Source organism: Harmonia axyridis, chromosome X (assembly GCF_914767665.1).
Source record: "Harmonia axyridis chromosome X, icHarAxyr1.1, whole genome shotgun sequence".
Taxonomy (NCBI): Eukaryota; Metazoa; Arthropoda; class Insecta; order Coleoptera; family Coccinellidae; genus Harmonia; species Harmonia axyridis.
In genome coordinates, this window is record NC_059508.1 from 21,118,119 (window position 1) to 21,138,902 (window position 20,784).

The 20,784-nt window shown below is 32.2% G+C and overlaps 1 protein-coding gene across 2 annotated transcripts in view; it reads right to left on the reverse strand.

Moving 5' to 3' along the window:
• The window catches only part of LOC123686303, a 39,781-nt gene extending 22,709 nt beyond the window's left edge, over positions 1-17,072 (reverse strand). The window contains exons 1-2 of one of the 2 annotated variants that reach the window (XM_045626352.1): positions 16,838-17,063; positions 9,572-9,806 (exon numbers count right to left, since the gene is read on the reverse strand). The gene's annotated coding sequence lies outside the window, so the exon portion shown is untranslated. Of the gene's footprint in view, positions 1-9,571; positions 9,807-16,837 lie in introns of both variants that reach the window. The other variant, XM_045626353.1, reaches the window with a different exon arrangement.
• Between the last annotated feature and the right edge of the window lie 3,712 nt (positions 17,073-20,784).

Here is a 20,784-nt window from a genome sequence, read left to right on the forward strand (position 1 = left end):
TTTTTCAAACAAATCTTCTGCATAAATATTTTTTATTTATTTCGAGATTTGATTCATTTCGCTTTCATTCTATTATTATTGTAATCAAGTCATATATAGGGTGTCCCTTTCAATTAGAAATTGATTATCGTTTTAGAGATGAAGAGATTTTTTATTTATTTCAAGATTCAATTCATTTTGGGTCCGTTGAATATTTGTAATTAGATAGAGTGTCCCATGTAAAAAACACCAACTCTCCTATATCTCCAGAATGATTAATAATTTCTAATTAAATGGGAACATCCTATATATGACTGGATTACAATGATACAATGGACACAAAATGAATCAAATCTCGAAATACATGAAAAATATCTATACCTATATTTATACCAAAAAAAATAAGTTGAAATACATAGGTACTCAATATCTTTGTAACGGATGACATCTTTGAAAACCCGATAACGGGATACTTTTCGACAAATCTGCGGTTAAAACACGGAGCTGGAAAACATAGTCTGTTCTATTTAAGAAACATCAACTCTCCTTTAAACGATAATAAATTTCTATGATTTGTTAAGAGTATCTTATAAACCATAAAAATTACTGAAAAAAACGTTAAAATTTTTCGAATATCTCAAACAGAAACCAAGATATAGCGAAATATTCGAAACAGTAATTTTTCAGAAAAGCCCTGTAGCTCGAGAGCGAATCATGATATGTATAATCTGCTTTCTGATATCTTATTATTTTGAAAAAAAGGAATCAGGGCTCCTTGACGATATTTTCTCTAAGTCTTATAGTTTTCGAGATGAGTTCAGTGAACATTTGGGACATCCTGTACATCTCGACCACTTTTGAATGCACTATTCCTTTCATTAGAACTTGTTTTCGCATATTGCATATACTGAAAACTATTTACAGCGCTTCGTCAAACGAAATTGCATTCACAGTACAAGATTGGAGATATATTCTTTGTTCAGTTTTTATTCATTGAAAAATCGTAAAATACAATTGAGAAGAACCGCCGAATAAAAAATTTAAATTTAAGATGCTCAAATTTCGCTTGATTATAGACGGCAGAAGTGCGCCGAGTAGCATAATTTCATATTTTTTTTTACCGAGCTATCCCAGCATCCATCGGCAAATTCGTCGGCTTTAGAAGAAGTATTTTTGTAGGATGTGTTCAACCACTGTACTACTACCTAATTGGTGGTGATAATAAAATTCGAGCTACCGATCAGTTGATATCCAAAATGAAATCATTAGTATTAGTAATATAGTAGTATCATTAGTGTGGCGAAGAACTGAAAAGGGATATTATGGATAAAATAAAGAGGTAAGAGCATATTAGCAGATGAAACGGCAGATATTTCAGGAAAAGAACAATTATCAACTGGAAAACGATTTTGTTATAGAGTCCAAGAAGGTTTTGTTGGTTTTGTCAAATTAGAAAGTCTGGACGCGAAATTTATAGCAAAGGCAATTTTAGTTTGTGTCCAAAGAACTTGATCCAGAAATGTGCGTTGGCCTTGGATTCGACGGTTGTTCTACTATGTCTGGAAAGGAAGGCGGAGTACAAGCAATCCTCCGTCAAAAATACATCAAAGCTTTGTTTTTCCATTGAGAGTCGACTTAACGGATTGGCGATGATGAGTATTCATCTTAAGGCACTTCACAACAGGGTGGTTAAAGAATTTTCAAAAAGTCCGAGAAGATTATGTTTAGGTTAGGTTGTAGTTTTATGATTTTGATATATTCAAAAGAGAGAGAGGGAGAATGATTTTGTTTTGTCCCCCCCCCCTTGCCCAATGGCTGGCGACGCCCTTGTCTATAGAGTTAATACATCTGTTCAGATCACCAAAATAACTTCCCTATTTCATGTATATTTCTTGAAAAAAAAAAGACTTTCTGTCTTTTCTTATTTTCTTGTTGCAACGTATTAATATTTTGAGAACAATAGCTTGAACAGTGTTTCCGAATTTATTCTACTTTCATCAGCAAATGAATTGAGTGCAACTCTCAGTCTCGTATAGCTGAAACTTAAGTAGGATATTGCGACCAAATATCGTTCGGAGTAATACTCGTACTAGTCTGAATTATGCGATATTCGAGAACAAAATTTAGTTTCTGGTATTAAACTTCATGAAAATCGATTTCAAGCTTTCACGGGGAAATTGCAAATTGATTTTGGATTCTATAAATGTTCACACATCTGCAGTTGGAAGTGGATTATCGGAAGTATTTTCTCATTATGTAGCAACTGCAAAACACGACGGAATTGTATTTCATATAGCTAAAAATAATGTCGCCATTGTCGTCGTTTAAAATTTTTCAACAGGGGTTGCTGAATTTCTGAAAGCAAATAATCAAGGGTTCGAACTGAAAAATGATTTTTCGGCGGTAAAAAAATATTGCTGGAACACATATATTCTTAATTTCCTAGGTATGGTTTCGCAATACCTAGGCAAATAAGAATATATGTGTTCCAGCAATATTTTTTTACCGCCAAGTTCAAGCCTTGAAACTTCGAATTTTTTGTTCGGATTTCTTAACGAATAAGAATGTTTATCCCCTTGATATTAATTATAATTTTTTATTTATATCGATATTTATTATTTGTGTTTTTTTCGTTCATTCTGATTTCTTTTTGTGATGAAATGAGAAAAGCTCTGACGTGAACTGAGGAACATTTGAGTGCTCGTCATTCATTCGCCGATTGCACTTTAAGGGAAACACAACTGCATATAAACAGGAAAAAACCGAAATATCAAAAAAAAGTGTGAGTCCTCATCACGACCATTTTTTTATAAGAATACTCATGATCTGTTGAGTTAACACCCAAGGTATGGCATATTGCTGCAATTGTCATCAAAAAGTATTATGAAGCAATAATATACTGGGTGTGCCATTTGAAATAAGCAAGTAGTAAGTAGTAGTCTGTTTCCGGTATAACCGCAAATTGTAGAGATCTGAAAATATTTTAGGGAGAAAGATCTTTGTCTCAAACCCTGGTATGCAAATTTTCAGCTTAAAATTATTATTAGTTTTCCATAAACGTCTAATATAGGTCATCCCGGTGAATCACCCGGTATATGCAGTCTTCAAAGGTGCAATTGGCGCATTAATGAATGAGGAGCTCAAGGGCGCATGAATGAATGGCGAGCTCTTGAGCTCAAGTAGCCCATTTTTTAATATTCTGCTGGAATTTTCAATTATTCTGATGAAGCTATCAACACAAAATTTTGCGAAAAGATTGACAGTTATTCTTTATATAAATGAAAAAATCTTTACTCTATCAGATTTGTAGGCAATCACGGATATATTGGGTATATTTTTTTCAATATTTTTTAGAATTTTCTATGGTTCGATGAGCGATCAGTTACAAATTTTGCTCCAGGCTTAACATTCTGTTGATATTTTATATCAATACTCAAACTCTCAACTCCGTCTGTTTCAAAGTAACGAAAATATTGGGTAATTTGTTTCGATATTCTTCTTGAATTGTCTATGGTTCTAGAATTCTGGTTACGCGATCAACATGAAAATTTGCACTACTATTTGAATTGTCATTCCAGTATTGAATTTAACAAAAAGACAAAATTCATCATTAGTATAAATTTTGAAATATATCAATAAAACTAAAATTCAAATCTCCTAACTATGAAATTATTGGGAGTAAAAAATCGCGAATCAGATGACATACAGGGTGATTCTCGGCGATGGCCTATGGAAAACTAATCATAATTTTGTGTTGAGAATTTGCATATTGGGGTCCGACGAAATGAGATGGTGAAACAAAAATAGAATATGTATATGTATATCTAAATGAGAAGGTCATAAGTGAACATAGGGAATTAGATCTCTATTCAATATAAAAATTTACTCATATTATATACTTTTTCGATTGTTGTTAATTCCATTGTGATGTTTATTAAGTATGTTTTTTATATATTTTACAGGCTTGAAAAAGGGCACTGCACGAAACGTTGCCTATCAAATGACAGTTTAAATCTTTGAACAATAAATATATTCAGAATCAACACTGAAATCAAATTTCACCATACAATAAGTATTTATTTATTGATCGAAAATACACATTTCAATGATGTGCATCTCACAGAGGCAATCGAGTTGCCTGTTTGTGAGCTCGATTTAGATCGATTTTAGTATATTACTAGCTGACCCGGCGAACTTCGTACCGCCCTATAATCAAGAAATATCTGTTACCTTTTTATCTGAATTGAGTTAATTTCTTTATTAAGTATTGCTGTTGGAATATTAATAAATCAAAATTATTCCAAAAACAAAGTGTTTATTATTCTTATGCTTTATGATGCACAATATTCTTAGTTTTTATTTAATGGATTCGGTCCTTACTTGGCGGAAATTCATTATAAATAAAATAAAACGAAGTAATTTCCACTATATTATTTAATTGTTAGCAACAATTGTTTCGCCACACTGTGGCTGCATCAGGCTACATTTCTGAACTGATAGAGTACAGAGGTTTTCGGATCTTATATAGGAACAAAATTGACAGAAAAATATTCGAAAGGGTATCATAAATTACAAAGTTATATTGGACAATTTACCGCCTGGGATTTCCAAACTATCGGAAGAAATTCAATAAAGGGGATGAGTTTACATCCGTTTGTTCGTTCAACAGAATATTTTGGGCATTATACCTGTTTATTTCTAGGGATTCTAAGAGTGTTAGTCTTAAGCTCTTGTTTTCTAAATGAAGAATTTCAAAGTTATTATTGAAGGTATGGTCCCATTCTTTCAAGTGATTCGCGTAGGTTGAAAACGAACTATCAGATGTATAACTCTTTTGGTGTTCCTTTATCCTTTTATTGAAAGATCTTCGTGTTTGTCCAATATAAACCATAGGGCAATCATTACAGGTTAACTTGTAGACACCGGATTTATTTTCTTTATCTGTTTTATCTTTATTGTATTTAATGAACATATCTAAGTTGTTACCTGTTTTGAAGGATATTGTGTAATTGAATTTTGTCTTTAGGTATTTAGCAATCTTTTCAGAAATATTATTAACATAAGAACGAAAAAAATTTAGTATCAATACGAAAATTTACCTTAGGGTATGTTAGACTCAAAGCTTGCTTTCTTTGTTTATTCCTCAAAATTTGATCAATAACATGTGGATTGTAACCGTTATTCACAGCTATTTGTTTAATTAAATTTAATTCTTCACAAAAATTAGCATGATTCATAGGTATATTGATTAATCTATGGATCATACAATTGTATGCAGCCATTTTTTGGTTTAACGGGTGGTTAGAAGTAGCATGGATGGTAGTATCAGTATGTGTAGGTTTTCTAAAAATACTGAAACTATGAAAGTTATTATTTCTGGTAATTGTTAAATCAAGAAAGTTGAGTGAATTGTTATGTTCAATTTCAGAAGTGAATTTGATACTTGGGTGAATGTTATTGATGAATTCTATGAACAAAGAAAGTTGTCTATTTGTACCTTTGAAGCAACATATAATATCGTCTACATATCTAAACCAATAAAGGAAATATTTTGTGTTATTGTTAGAGTGAATTTTGTTTTCTAAGTTATTCATGAATATTTCTGCTAGGATTGGACTTAAAGGGTTACCCATAATAAAACCGTCATCAGACTTATAAATGGTTTCATTAAATTGAAAGTAATTTTGACTGAGGCATATTTCTAAGCAATTTAAAATGTCATTCTTATAATCGGATTTGTGTTATTGGTAACAAGTAATTCTTTTATTATTTTAATAGTTTCTGCTGGGGGAATGCTAGGAAATAAGTTCTGTACATCGAAAGAAACAAATTTAGATTTGTTAGGCAAATAAATATGTTTTATTTTCTCAGTCAGTTCTGAACTATTTCTTATCGAGTATACAGAATTAAATTTTGTTTCTTTTTATATAATTGTTATTAGAGCTCTGGATAATTTGATGCTTGGTGCTGAAATGAAAGAAACTATAGGTCTTCATTTAGAAAACAAGAGCTTAAGACTAACACTCTTAGAATCCCTAGAAATAAACAGGTATAATGCCCAAAATATTCTGTTGAACGAACAAACGGATGTAAACTCATCCCCTTTATTGAATTTCTTCCGATAGTTTGGAAATCCCAGGCGGTAAATTGTCCAATATAACTTTGTAATTTATGATACCCTTTCGAATATTTTTCTGTCAATTTTGTTCCTATATAAGATCCGAAAACCTCTGTACTCTATCAGTTCAGAAATGTAGCCTGATGAAGCCACAGTTTGGCGACACAATTGTTGCTAACAATTGAATAATATAGTGGAAATTACTTCGTTTCATTTTATTTATTCTTAGTTTTATTTTCTGGCTCGTATATAAATAGTGTTGTTGGTATTCCGACACTGGAACAGAGGCGACATATAACTGGCCATGTGAAAAACATGAATTTTCAAGATTTCATTTTTAAACTTAAATGCCTTGCAATATTGAAAAACAACGTTCATTGGTCCAATAGCAATGATATGCAGTGTACTGTAGTCAATTTCTTTGTTATAATTAAATGCAGCTCTATAGAGGTTAAACGCAACACTTCTTTTTTGTTGGTTCCGGTTCCATCGATTGCGTTCAACTTCATTCCGCGTTTCACGTTGCTCATCAGTTTGACTTGCTCATTTATTTCTTTGACTTGCAGCATTACGGGTTCTGCGACTTGAGTTTGTACGTCTAATTGCCGGTATTTTCAGAAACAAAAATTCAACTCAAAATAAAGAAAACTATAGTACCTATTTTTTTGTAAAAGTATGAAAATGGTCTATCAACTTTCCAACACTATATTAATTTGACTAACCTTGTTGAACAAACACTTCTGAAAAAAAACACACACTTCAAATTATCCTGTAAAAACCAATGTGAAAAATACACTAAGAAATGGTAAATGAATTATGTAGGTGTCTTGTTATTATAACTCCTACCACAGATCAACTCTGACCGATATTCATTCATTCATCTCTCTCGCTTGTTAGGCTCAACCTTTGATTATATACACAGTCACAAATTTGTTGGATTTCTCCTAATTTTCCCACATGTATTACATATAATTCACACTCGCATTCGTCCTTATGTCAACATACAATTCTTATTTATTCTCAAAGACTTGAACAATCACTAAACATCCATGCCCTACTACAGACCAACTCCGACCGATATTCATTCATCTTTCTCGCTTGTTGGGCTCAACCTTTGGTTATGTGTACCCAGTCACAAATTTGTTGGATTTCTCCTAATTTTTCCACATGTATTACATATAATTCACACTCGCAATCATCCTTATATCAACATACAATATTTATTTTTTTCTCAAAGACTGGAACAACCACTGAACATATTTGCCCTCACTAGGCTCACTGAGATGAACCCGGACCTTCGGTGCCGCAGTCGAGGTCTCTGCCGACCACGCCACGGAGGCGGCTCTGACCGATGTATTTGCAAAGAGCATATAAACATTAAAAACTACGTTTCTTTGTTTCAATGTCAACTACGTGAATTATGCAACTTTCGTATTCTTTCTTACATAAGAACCTCCTCCTAATAATAACAAAAAAAGAATTAGTGAAATCGGTCCAGCCATTCACGCGCGATGCCGTGACCAAGGGAAAAAAGGATTCATTTTTATATATATAGATTGCATCATTAGATAGCTTATTTGATGACAATTTCAGCAATATAGTTCGGGTATGAATTAAACGGTTCATGAGTTAATGAGATTTTTATAAAAGAATGGTTACGACGAGGAATCACATTTTTTTGAATATTTCTGCAGAATCAATTTTTTCGAAAAAAACCTTTTAAATTTTTTATTCTGCCAATAGGTACGTAGTATTATCAGAAGACTGTTTGCGGTTCGGACCGAAAATGTACAGGGTGGTTACGAGAAGGTCAAAACTCAACATTTTCGAAGTAGAACTTATGTTTTTAATTTTTTTCAGTGAATTCTACATATTAAAAGGGAGTGGGTAACCTGAGCAAACCCTACACCAGATAAAGAGTAGTCTGTGACTTCCGGAAAATAGATTGAAACTAAAAGTCGATGGTTCGATATTTAAATTTTCATATTTTATGAATTGTAATTAATTATTCGTGATTGAAAATTTAATTGGTTCAAACATTCTCAATAATCTCAACGAAACATTGATTACATTTCATGAAATGTCAAATTTAATTATCGACTTTAAGTTACTTTCTATGTTTTCCGGAAGTCACAGACTATTCCACTCAGAAATTGCAGTTTTCCCATAGTTCAAGTTTTTCCTCGATAACTCTCAAAGTTTTCATTTTAGGTATAGGGTATGCTCAAGTAACCCCTTCTCTTTTTTTATGTAGAATTGACTGAAATAATAAAAAGTATAGATTCTTATTTTGAAAATCTTGAGTTTTGATGAATTTGAGTTGTCCAAGTTAAGAAAACATTTTTGTGTCCAAAAGTGTGGCTTGTTTTATCAACTGACTGCACCCCTACAATTTTTCCCCGGCAAAATGCCACTCATGGCGGAGACGCTGATTTCATGTTCTAGGTACAGTTTACAGATGAATTTCTTTCAGTTTTATTCTTTGCAATGTAGGCTACAAAGATTGTGCGTACCAAAATATTTTTCATTTCAAAAGTTTATTAATAAAGTTCAGAACTTTGAACGCACGCCAATGGAGCTCGAATACTGTAACTAATAAGAAACGAAAATTGAAATTACCACGCACTTGCAGAAACTTCGATTTATATCCAATTATATATTGATTTTTGTCAGTACCTACAGGAAGTGTCAATGGTTAGAAAAGCTTCGATAGTGCAAGAACTGAAGATGTTCAAAATGTTTCTCAAAAATCTCTTATAGTTCTCAGGTTTTCACCTGAGAAGTTAAATAATTCGTTTTCTGGAGATTTCGGTGAATTTCTACAATGGACCCGATTTCGACAGAGGTAATTAACATCGCAAGAATATCAGCTTATTACTTGTGACCTAGATGTTTTGCAAACCACGACAAATTTCCGTTATACTTAGGTTAAATACTAAATGACCCATAAAACTGAAATATTAACACATTTATTCGCTTTTCCATTGTTAGTGAACTGCTTCATTTCAAATGAAATATTTAATTCCGATAATATTGAACCAAAAAAAAAATCTTGGGATCTTCCATAGGTAATAATTTTTTTTTTTTATGTTCCTCCAGTATAAATTCTAGATTTTGAATAAAAGTCATATCAAATTTTTACTTTCTTATTTCGGATGAATAATATATGCGTCCATTTGTTTTAGTTTAGTTTCACTTGCTTTATTGCAAGCTGTACAATTTTTTTCTAAAAATGATTCTCCGTTAAACTTGAATTCTAATTTTTTAACGTCTTTATGGAAGTTCTGGACTGTGTATGTATTTATATTTTAATTCATAAAAAAATTTCACTCCACTCCTAGCAGTATGGAATTTTTAGTCAGGAGATTCTATTTGAGGACTTAAAGTTATGTTAATTAAAGTATAATTCTATAATTTTTTATTTTTCGAGCATTTGTTCGGCACTGGGTTATACTTACGATGTAAGTCACTTACCCCAAATCGGCGAATTGTAAGAAGAAATAAGTATCTCTAATTTCGTTTTGAACTGAGCAGCCACGTGGTGGTGTTTCCTCTCAAACAGATTTGTTATTGTTGGTCATCTGAATATAGGTTCAATTTTTTCATCCTTCTATAGAAGGCCCCGATTACCCAATATTAATCTTCAGCATTCTGAAGAGCTGACTTCTTGAGTTGGCTATGTAGGTATATCATTAGATACATCTCAGGGCTGAGAATTAAGAAATCAAATTGGAATACCTAATCAATGAAAACAATAAATGATTGGTCGAGTAATATGAAAGCGCACAGATGGCACCACTAATGCCAAACTTTTTTTTTCGTTTGTACAAAGCTTCAAATTATGCGTGTCAAAATTTTGGAACATCAAGATATCGATGGTTGGGAAACGCTACATTCGTTCTTGTTTGAAAAATGGTTGAAACGAGTTTCGTGCATTTGCAATGTTTTTTGTCACAAAGCGATAAAAACATTGGTCAAATTGAACTAATTGCATTTCCAACTGCTCAACCACCCAACTTATTCTACCAATGATTATATCACATTTTGCGGACTTCAAAAGTCTGCTCCAGCAAAAGAAATTCAAGGTATACCAAATTCGATGCTCACTGAAAGCATCCGAGAACTTGAAGAAAAAATTTTCAAGGGCTACCGTTTTTTTTTTTTAATAAAAAGATATCAGAAAGCAAATCATAGATATCTCGATTCGTTCTCGAGTTGCAGGGTGATTCTGAAAAATGACTGTTTTAAATATTTCGGTGATTTTTAAGGTTAATATGATACTCATAATTGATCAAATAAATCAATTACCGTTTTAGAGATATAGAGGGGAGTTGATGTTTTTTAAATGGGACACCTTATATTTTTCAACGCAGTTTTTTAGCCGTAGATTTGTCGAAAATGAATTCTTTTAAAATGTCATTCGTTTCAAAGATATTGAGTTTTTCATTTATTTCGAGATTCAATTTATTTTGTGTCCATTGGATAATTGTAATCAAGTATGCACATTTCAAGAAAACACCGACCCTCCTCTAAATCCCTATAACGATAATTAAATGGGACACCTTATATATGATTTGATTGCACAAATGAAATGGACATAAAATGAATCAAATATCGAAATAAATGAAAAATATTTATATTTAAGGTGACCCATAAAAATGAAGTCGAAAAATTTTTAAAACAGATAACGGGCTGCTTTCCGACAAATCTGCGGCTAAAAACTGCGTGGAAAAATATAGGGTGTGTCATTTAAGAAACACCAACTCCCCTTTAAATCTTTAAAACGGTATAGTTATTTATAATACAAGTGCAGAAGGCATTGATATTCTTCCACGAGTTCAAATTTCAAAAACGAGCAACGAAGTGGCAAGTTTTGGAATGAACGAGTGGTAGAATGAGCCTTCTGTACGAGTATTATACATTATTTTCTCTAATTCAATGCATTTTTATTGAAATTAATGAAATATTTCCATAAATATCATTTAGTGATTTTTGCATTGAAAAATGTTGGTTGGCAGAACTGATTTCTTTAAGGCAAATTGATGAATTGACAGATAAAGCCGTGGCGGAAAGTTCGGAGTACCAACATATAATAATGAAATATAACCATGAAAACTGTGCGTTTCTGATATATTCTCGCACGATTTTGTTCTACAAGATGTGGAAGAATGAACGGAATAACCACAGAATTAGAGAAATTAATTTCTATGATCTGTTATGAGCATCATATAAACCATAAAAATTACTGAAAAAAAAATGTTTTAGAATTTTTCGAATGTCTCAAACAGAAACCAACATATAATGAAATATTTGAAACAGTTATTCTCCAGAAAAGCCCTGTAACTCGAGAACGAATCAAGATATCTATGAAATGCTTTCTGACATCTCATTTTTTCGGAAAAAAAGATTGGAGGTCTTTGAAGTTTTTTTTCTAAGTCTTATAGTTCTCGAGATGTTTTCAGTGCGAATCGAATTTGAGACACCCTGTTTATTTGTTTCGAAAAAAAACGGTAATATTTTTCAGAGTAGAATTCAGTGAGATGAAGGAAATAATGAACAATTTTGTACAATCCGCATTATTTTTCGTATTAATCTTAATAATGATAATAAAGGCCTTTATTTATGAAAATTATGATACAAAAATTGCAACAGATTTTAATTGAATCTTTTTTTCGAAAAATAATCGAGTGAAACCATTCGGCGTATTCAATCTTAATTAAAACTTGAATTCCAATGCGAAGTGGCTTGAACTTTAAATAATCTTCGGAAGGAGTGTTCCATTCTGACATCAAGTATTATATTGCCTCACCTAACTGTATGCGCATTTACCATGGTACCTCTGCAGTTACCTAGTACCAATACCGGCAGTCCTACACATTAGCAATCAGGCTGACTGAAAGAAGACGTAATTATTATATTCACTCCCTATCATATTTTGTCCAATCATTAGGGTAAAATCGGAAGAAGTGCAAATTTATCAGCGGTCAGATAAAGCATCTGAAGAATGTCAATGATACGAACTATCCTTAGAAAGTGACCTTCCTGTTGTAGACCTGCCACTACTGAACCTGAAGGCATTTACATAGAGGTGAACAGTTTCTCAGACGATTCTAATGAAACGGGACATGATGATACAATTATCGAGGTGTCTACACAAAAATACCAAAGGTTTCGAAATTTGGAATGAAGATGATGTTCCTCTATACTTTTCATTCGGTAAAATTGATAATTATTGTAACGATAAGAGAAAAAAAGCAACCGGTAATTTTGTTTTTTTTTTGGTAAATTCAAAACCACATGTTCGATCGAATTGAAAGTTTGAATTTGGATGAAAAATAGAAAATTCAAGAATATCGAAAAAATTACTCCATATTTCCGTGAACATAAAACCGACGGAGTTTATTTTTTTTATTTTGGGTGTTGATATCTGTACAAAATTTCAAGTTGATCACATAAACATAACCATTCAAAAAGAATATTGGAGGAGAAATACGCAATTTTTCCGTGAATACAGATTCGATCGGATTTAAATTCTGCGTGAACCTATGATGGGGATGAGGGTGATTCACTGGGATGGCCTATTAGACGTTTATGGAAAACTAATCATAAGGAACTAATGAAAATTTGCATATTGGGGTTTGAGACAATAATCTTTCTCCCTAAAATATTTTCGGATCTCTACAACTTCCGGTTATACCGGAAACTACCACCTCCTTATTTCAAATGGCACATCCATTTTATTATTGCATCATTAAATAGCTTTTTTGATGACAATTTCAGCTATATGCCATTAGATTAGTATAGTTAAGGATGTTTTGTTTCACTGCAACCTAATGGTTCATTGTGCCCCTCATCAGAGCTATATACCATACTTTGGGTAAACACTCAACGGTTCATGAGTTAATGGGATAATTTTGGAAATACGTAGAATTATAAGACTGTTTGCGGGTTGGACCAAAAATGTACAAAGTGTTTATAAGAAGATCATGAACTTTGACAACTCAATATCATCAAAACTCAAGATTTTCGAATTAGAACCTATATTTTTTATTATTTCAGTCGATTCTACGTCCAAAAATAGTGGGGGCTACTGAAGCAAACCCTATACCTAAAATGAAGACTTTGAGAGTTATCGAGGAAGAGCTTTAAAATGAAGAAAAACCGCAATTTATAACTGTGTGGAGAAGTCTGTGACTTCCGGAAAACACAGAAGAAACCAAAAATCGAAATTTTCATAACAAAATTTGACATTTCAAGAATTGTAATGAATTATTCGTAATTGAAAATTGTATTGATTTATAGATATCTCAACAATCCCAACAAAAAATTAACTATAATTCTTGAAATGTCCAATTTAGTTATCGAAATATTGAATTTTAGTTTCTTTCTGTGTTTCCGGAAGACACAGTTATAATTTTCGATTTTTCTTCATTTAAGGTTCTTCCTCGATAACTATCGAAATATTCATTTTAGGTATAGGGTTTGCTTAAGTAACCCCCACTATTTTTGTACGTAGAATCGACTGAAATAATAAAAAATATAGGTTCTAGTTTGGAAATATTGAGTTTTGATGAATTTTAGTTGTCCAAGTTCATTATCTCCTTATGTACATTTTTGGTCTAAACCCCAAACAGTCTTCAAACCCCAACATGCAAATTTTCAGCACAAAATTATGATTAGTTTTCCATAAATGTCTAATAGGCCATTGCGGTGAATCATTTCATTTTGAATAGTCCACTATCTGAATAGACACTATCTATAGCTGTCACTTTTGGAAATGTTATCTTTTGATATTTGACAAGTGAAAATCACGTGTAAACGTGAAAATGGAACGATAAATACTTCAAAAACATAAAACGTCGAAAAGGATAATTCACTACAAAAATTTTGGAGCTGTTGGGACACGTAAGTGATGTGAAGGATCGAAACCGCGTTCAAGAACAACTGCGAATATTGCTGATGCAGCCTGTCTGTCTGTAGTGTTGATAACCCAGGTTTGCCGATTCCCCATCAATCTTGGGAATTAGGCTATGATTAATGATTTCTTAGGCCGTATTTATATTTAACGACGTTTATTTTAAACAAGAAGGCGCAATAGCAATTTCGTCAGAAAAGTTTGCTGTCCTTTTTATTTCTCGAAAAGGTGATCGACCTTCAAACTTTTTCTTTTGCTACCACATGAAAGATAAGGTCTATATTAATACTATCGATTCAAGACCCTAAAGATGGAGTTCGTGAAGTTTTCGGGTACATACAACAGCTAAAGTTATAATGAAATTGTATACTCGTTTGAAAGCTCTTATTGAAAAACGCTTCTATACTATTTACTATTTAGTCAGTAAAATTGACAATTACAGTAACAATAAGAGAAAAGAGCAACGGTTATTATTTATCATCAAATATTTAAAAAGACTTCAAGAGTTTGTCTGATCGTTTTCAGAAAATTACAGCAGAATTGTTCAATATTGTTTATGAACAGAGTTGAATTCACAAGTAGAACGACTGCTCGATAATATTATTAGTAAATCTTAATTTCTAGACTTTTCTAGTGTAGGTATCGACTTCTTAAGGATTCGATTTCTTCGAGTGATATTGATATTTGATATATGTAAGCTCCCTACTCTAAATTGACAGCTTTAGTATACTGGGTGATGCCTTATCTGCATGATAGACAGTGTTTTTTTGATTATATAGTTACACCTCTTCCTAAGTCAAATACCTCAAAGTTGATCATTCACTCTTAAATGGCATTTATGCATCTATTCAATTATGATGATTACAACTTAATAATGACAACAAAAAGAGTTATGACATAATAAACATATCCGTATGAATGTAACTAGCATGGATTGAAATGCATTCAATATGATTCAAATGATTAATTTTTATTATTTGAAGCTGTTTGAATCGATATACTGTTCAATTTGATTTCAGATGTTGTTTGCATCCTTATTTGTGCCTTCAAGAATAGTGACAAATATGTTCTCATGATTAAGACATTTTACCCCCGAATTGGACAGAAATTAAGAACCAGATTTTTGACAGTTTCAACCCGATAATATAATAGATAATAGACTTTTAAATTTTATATGAGTTCATTTGTGTCATTGTCCATACCGAACGAATAATTTTTGGCATACTGTTGTCACGACGTTCAAGGAAAGGAATTTTTGTTTTTTTTTTCAAAACTGACAGGCGAACCTCTTGTCAGCCTCTCTGTTCATCATGTTTATTTGCAGTATTTAATAGAATATTATATAAGGTTTTGTTGAAAACAAATAAACTTTATTATTATTATTTTCGATAATGTGAAAGTGAATTGCTTCCTTCTCATTTTCGATTTTGTATGATTTGAGTTTTTCAAAGCGATATAATCATTTCAACTTTGGAAGTGTAATTCTTATTTTACTAAAAAAATCTTGTTAGCAATTTATCGTTTTCGTTCAATATCATATATCGTTGTTATTCTAAATTAAACTCTCAGGTATTTTTGTCGAAAAACAAAATTAAAAAAGTTTCATTATTTATCGACCAAACAGTTGGAACACTGAAACTCAGAAAACAGGTATAGTTTTGGCGCCAATTTTTCATTTTATTCTAACGATTGTGACGTAAAACTACGCAAATAACTTTTGTCTGATTTGCATTTTTATTGCCAGAATACCTGATCTAGAATTGTATTGATTACCCACTAAAAATGTCCTGAAATGTGAACACCACACAGAACCACAGTCACTTAACACCTGTCAATTCCAAATTAGCAACATTCCACTCGAAAACACAGAAAACCAACGTCAAACATATTCTGCGGTAATCGCGAAAAAGAGATAAAATATCAGCGTCAAGTCTGGTAGAAATCCGATACAATTTGAGAAACCTTACAGCAGAAGACCAAGTACGTGAAATATTTACCTGGCTATTGAATGACCGTTGCCTTGTAACCTGCCAACACGAATGGCTTTTTTGTTAGGGGTGGAACACCTCAACGTTCTACCCTCCTAAAGAAGCGTGCTGTCGATATTCATTTCCTGAAATTCCCCGTCTTTTTTTCTGCACCTGCTAACGACTAAATTTCAACCTACTTCATACGTGGTTCGGCTGTTGTAACGACATTTATTTCGTCCTTCATATTATTTGAATAATTATGCGGAAAAGGTATGAAGCATTGGAAATGTAGTTAATGCAAGATGTTAAGTATGATTTTCCCCTATTAAATATCTTGAGTTTTTTTTTTGTTTGATGACCTCGAAGTGGGTTTCGTGTTCAAGACAGGAACTGTCTAATAATTCTTAGTGGCAGGCATTTACAAGTGTGGATAATTAATTCAGCTGATGCCAAATCACCAGATAACTTTGGTGGAATTCTGAATTGGGGTTCCGTCATCTATCAAAAGTGCGAATTCTTATCGTTCCTTCATTAGGATCGAGAGATGAATATTCAAATGAGGAAACAGGTACAACAACCTGATCTAGAAATTTATAGCCACTACATGATTCCTCTTGTAACTATCTGTACATATATTAAATACGAACATCATTCGTATTTTGCTTTGATTCTTCCCATTCTGATTAATAAGGTGATAGTTGTTTGAAAAAAACCAACCTGTCCCAAAGGATTGAGTTAATTGAACAAGTAAATACCGATCTTGAAGGTGAAGTATATTGAGTTCTGGGTGTTCAGCTATGTACTGTGAGTACGTGGTTCATTTCTCTATTTCAATTGAAAAATACTTGCATTTACCTTATGAATCCGCTCCGAAGTGACCATATGCGCTGATTCGGAGCTAGAAGTGTGTAATTTTTCGTTGAAACACTTCGAAAACACTAGAAAATGCGCGCACGCATCGCGCACTAGATGTACTAGCACAGATGGACTCACATCTTATATTTTTGTAACGGCAACTTACTCAGAAATAAGCGACGGAATAACAGACATGCGGTGGAAACGACATACGAGGTTAAGGTTGTCAGAGAGTCGTCCAAAGACTTGGCTGCCATCTACGAGCCTAACTGTGGTAACACCTGTAATTTAGGCGGGGAACTGTTCTTCCACCATCCTCAAAACGGTTATAGGAGCCGAGGAATTCAGTGCACACTTAAAAAATGCAGCGGTACTCAAAAAAACCATGAAAAGGACCAGGCAGCAGCCTAATAGAAACAATGACACCGGTTAATTTTTTCTGAAATTTTTGTATGTTGTAGAATATGAGTTCGTGAACAAGCAGCACAAACCTATGACTAGTTTTCTAAATACAGGATGTCTAAGTTGGAAAATGGCATTTCTTTAGAGTAACATTTCTCGTCGGAAAACATCTTGAATGAAACACTTTTGCTCGACAAATATTGTTAACCCATAAGGTAATAATTTCAGACTAGTTTTTGATGAAAATTATTGCTAGATATGAGGTAAGTCAAACATTATTCAAAATGAAATTCGTGTAGTTCAGAATTTTGAGTTTTTTGTGATACACAGGGTAATATATATTAATATATTACAAAAGTTGTATACAATGAACATTTTATACAGAGTAACGGTAAGAGACACGTTGGCGTTAATTTATTGTTATTTTGTCATTGTACAATGAAAGACATTATACGGGGTGTCCCAAATTCGATGTTCACTGAAAGCATCTCAAGAACTATAATACTTAGAGAAAATATCTTCAAGGACCCTCGATCTCTATTTTCGAAATAATAAGATATCAGAAAGCAGTTCATAAATATCTTAATTCGTTCTCGAGTTACAGGGCGTTTCTGAAAAATGACTGTTTCAAATATTTCGCTATATTTTTGTTTCTGTTTGAGATATTCAAAAAATTCTAAAACGTTTGTTTTCAGTAATATAACACTCATAACAGATCATAGAAATTAGAAATCAAATATCGTTTCAGATATATATGTAGAGGCGAGGGTAGAGGAGAGTTGGTGCTTTTTGTAAATAGGACACATATTTTTCAACGCAGTTTTTTAGCCGCTGATTGATTGATCGAGAAGTTTCGATCCGTTATCGGTTTTTCAAGAATGTCATCATAAACTATAGAAATAAAGTTTTGGAATTTTGGAATATCTCGAACAGAAACCAAGATATAGCGAAAAACATATTTGAAACAGTAATTTTTCAGTAACGCCCTGTAACTCGAGAATAAATCAAGATGATCTGCTTTTTGATAGCTCATTATTTAGAAAGAAGTGATTGTTATCTTTTTTTGAGAAATTGGATATCACAAAGCAGATCATAGATATCTTGATTCGTTCTTGAGTTACAGGGAGTTACTGGAAAATAACTTGTTCAAACATTTCGTTATATATCTTGGTTTCTGTTCGAGTAATTCGAAAAATTCCATAACTTTTTTTTCAGTAATTTTTAGGGTTTATAGTATACTCATAATAGATCATAGATATAGCGAAATATTTGAGAGTCATTTTTCGAGAAGAAGACAAGGGGTTCCGTAAATATTGTTGTTCGAATTTTTTTTTTATTTTCAAAACTGCATATTCGATCAATTTTCAAATTTGCATTTGCCTGAAGAAGGCAAATTGAAGCTTCGTACACAATATTACGTTGATCGCATCCAAAACCATAAAAAGTACAAGAAGAATATCGAAAAAAAAATTACCCAATATTTCCGTGATCATGAAAGCGCTCAAAAGTTCCTGACTTCACATCAGTACCTACTTTCTTCATTTCTTTAAATAAAATATACTTTGGGGTTTGTATCCGCAAATGCACATTTACAATTTCAAATTTCGAATCAAATATTCACAATTTAAATACAACGAAACTAAATAAGTTGGACATAAAGACCAATGATTTTCTTCGTAGGACAAAACTTTATAAACCCAACTTTTGTTGGCATAGACCAATGACTTCATGTATCCCCGAAAAAATTTCAAAAGGTGTTAAATCACAACAACTCCAGGGCCAATTAGCAGTTACATCTCTGCAGATTGCAGACGCTCTAAACGTTTTTTCTAATAATCCATAATGACATTTGTAAAGTTTGGAATTTTATCATCTAATTTAAGAAACATCATTCATTTTAGCCATAATACTACTTTGACCGTTAAGGAAATAAGGTTGTGCTACTCAAAATCTTCCTTTGAGTACTTCTTTTATATTTCAGGAGAAATTATATTAAAGACAGAAATGTTTTATTTATTTATTTATTTTAAATGAACAAAACTCAATGATAATTCGTATCCAATCAGCTCTAATTGTCAGCAATCCGAATGATGGGTAATTCGCGGTTTTACAGCATAGCAAATATTGTCTAATGAAATGAGTTAATTTTAATTGGATTTATTGTTTTTGTAAATTTTATTTATGTTATAATTTTATTTATATTCAATTCATTCATTTTGATTTTATTTTTATATTCTCTTCATCATAATTATTATAACTATAAGTTATTTATTCAGTACATTTTATTTTTTTTTTCACCTCAATACCTACCTCAACAATGAAAAGAATCGGGATGTTCAAATGAAAACAATAAGTAATCAGTAAAAGTTAATATAACATTCACTACATTTCAAACATTTGATGTCGTTAGTATCTGCTTAATATATTCGAATTTCCATTTCGTTAATTTCGAATTAAAATTTTTCAAGAATATTATTTCAACAGATGTAAAATTCATCTAGAAATTTTCGTAATCAGGTTTTTGTATGTGTTGTCGTTCATGAAATTGTCGATCAAAAGTCCCATTTCGTTAATGAATTTTTCTGAATACGAAAGACGAAATGTTCATTTTACAATGACGAACAAATAATATAAAGGTAATATTATAACAAAATTTTATTTTAAAATCGAGGAATTCGATATTTTCGAAAATAGTATTATTTGAATTGAAGTTCAACTGAAAAAGCAACAAAGATTCATTAGAATTGAATCTATTATTTTATTTGTTAAATTTGTCAAAAAACTTTTAATTTCAGAATAACTAATGTCAATTCTCATTTCAAAATGGCGAATGCGCTTCCTCAAATTAAAATCGACAGCTATTTCAAAGAAACTATCGACAAATGAATTATTTCATTTTTCCGTGTGTTGAAAGAATTATTGGTTGATTGGAGGGCTTTGAATAACGGCGAGTTCTTCCTATAATTTTAATTTTGTATGTTATTTAGTCCTGAATTATTCTCGAGAGAAGGAATCTACCATAGAACCTATTCACTATTCTGACTCCCCTAGTACCCACTCTCCGAACTAGATGTCAGTACGTGTGTTAGATAAAGCTCGCATACCTTTTTTTCTTGGACGAGCCTTCAGGCAGGTAAAGCTTAAACCCCCTATTACAAGAGCCCTGAGAGGAAGGCAAACCTTTGAAGTGTCGGTGTGATTATTGAAAGTAAAATTCCCAAGTTCAATTAAGCCTTATTCTCTTGAATTTCTCAGACAGGAAGGACGCTCCTCTCGCAATCCTTTTTTAATACATGAAGCAAAGGGCTTTGAAAAATCTACTTGAGTTTAATCGTCAGATGATGACGCATGGAATTTATGCAGTGTGAATAATTAAAAATAAAAGCTCATCGCCAATCATAAGAGTAATGAAGATAACAGCCGATTCGAATCGTTTCAATGTCATGATGATGATAATTATTACAATATCTACATATGCTTCACGACTTCATAATCTTTCATGTTCGTTAATGATGATTCCACAAATCTTTAGGATGTTTTTTGTT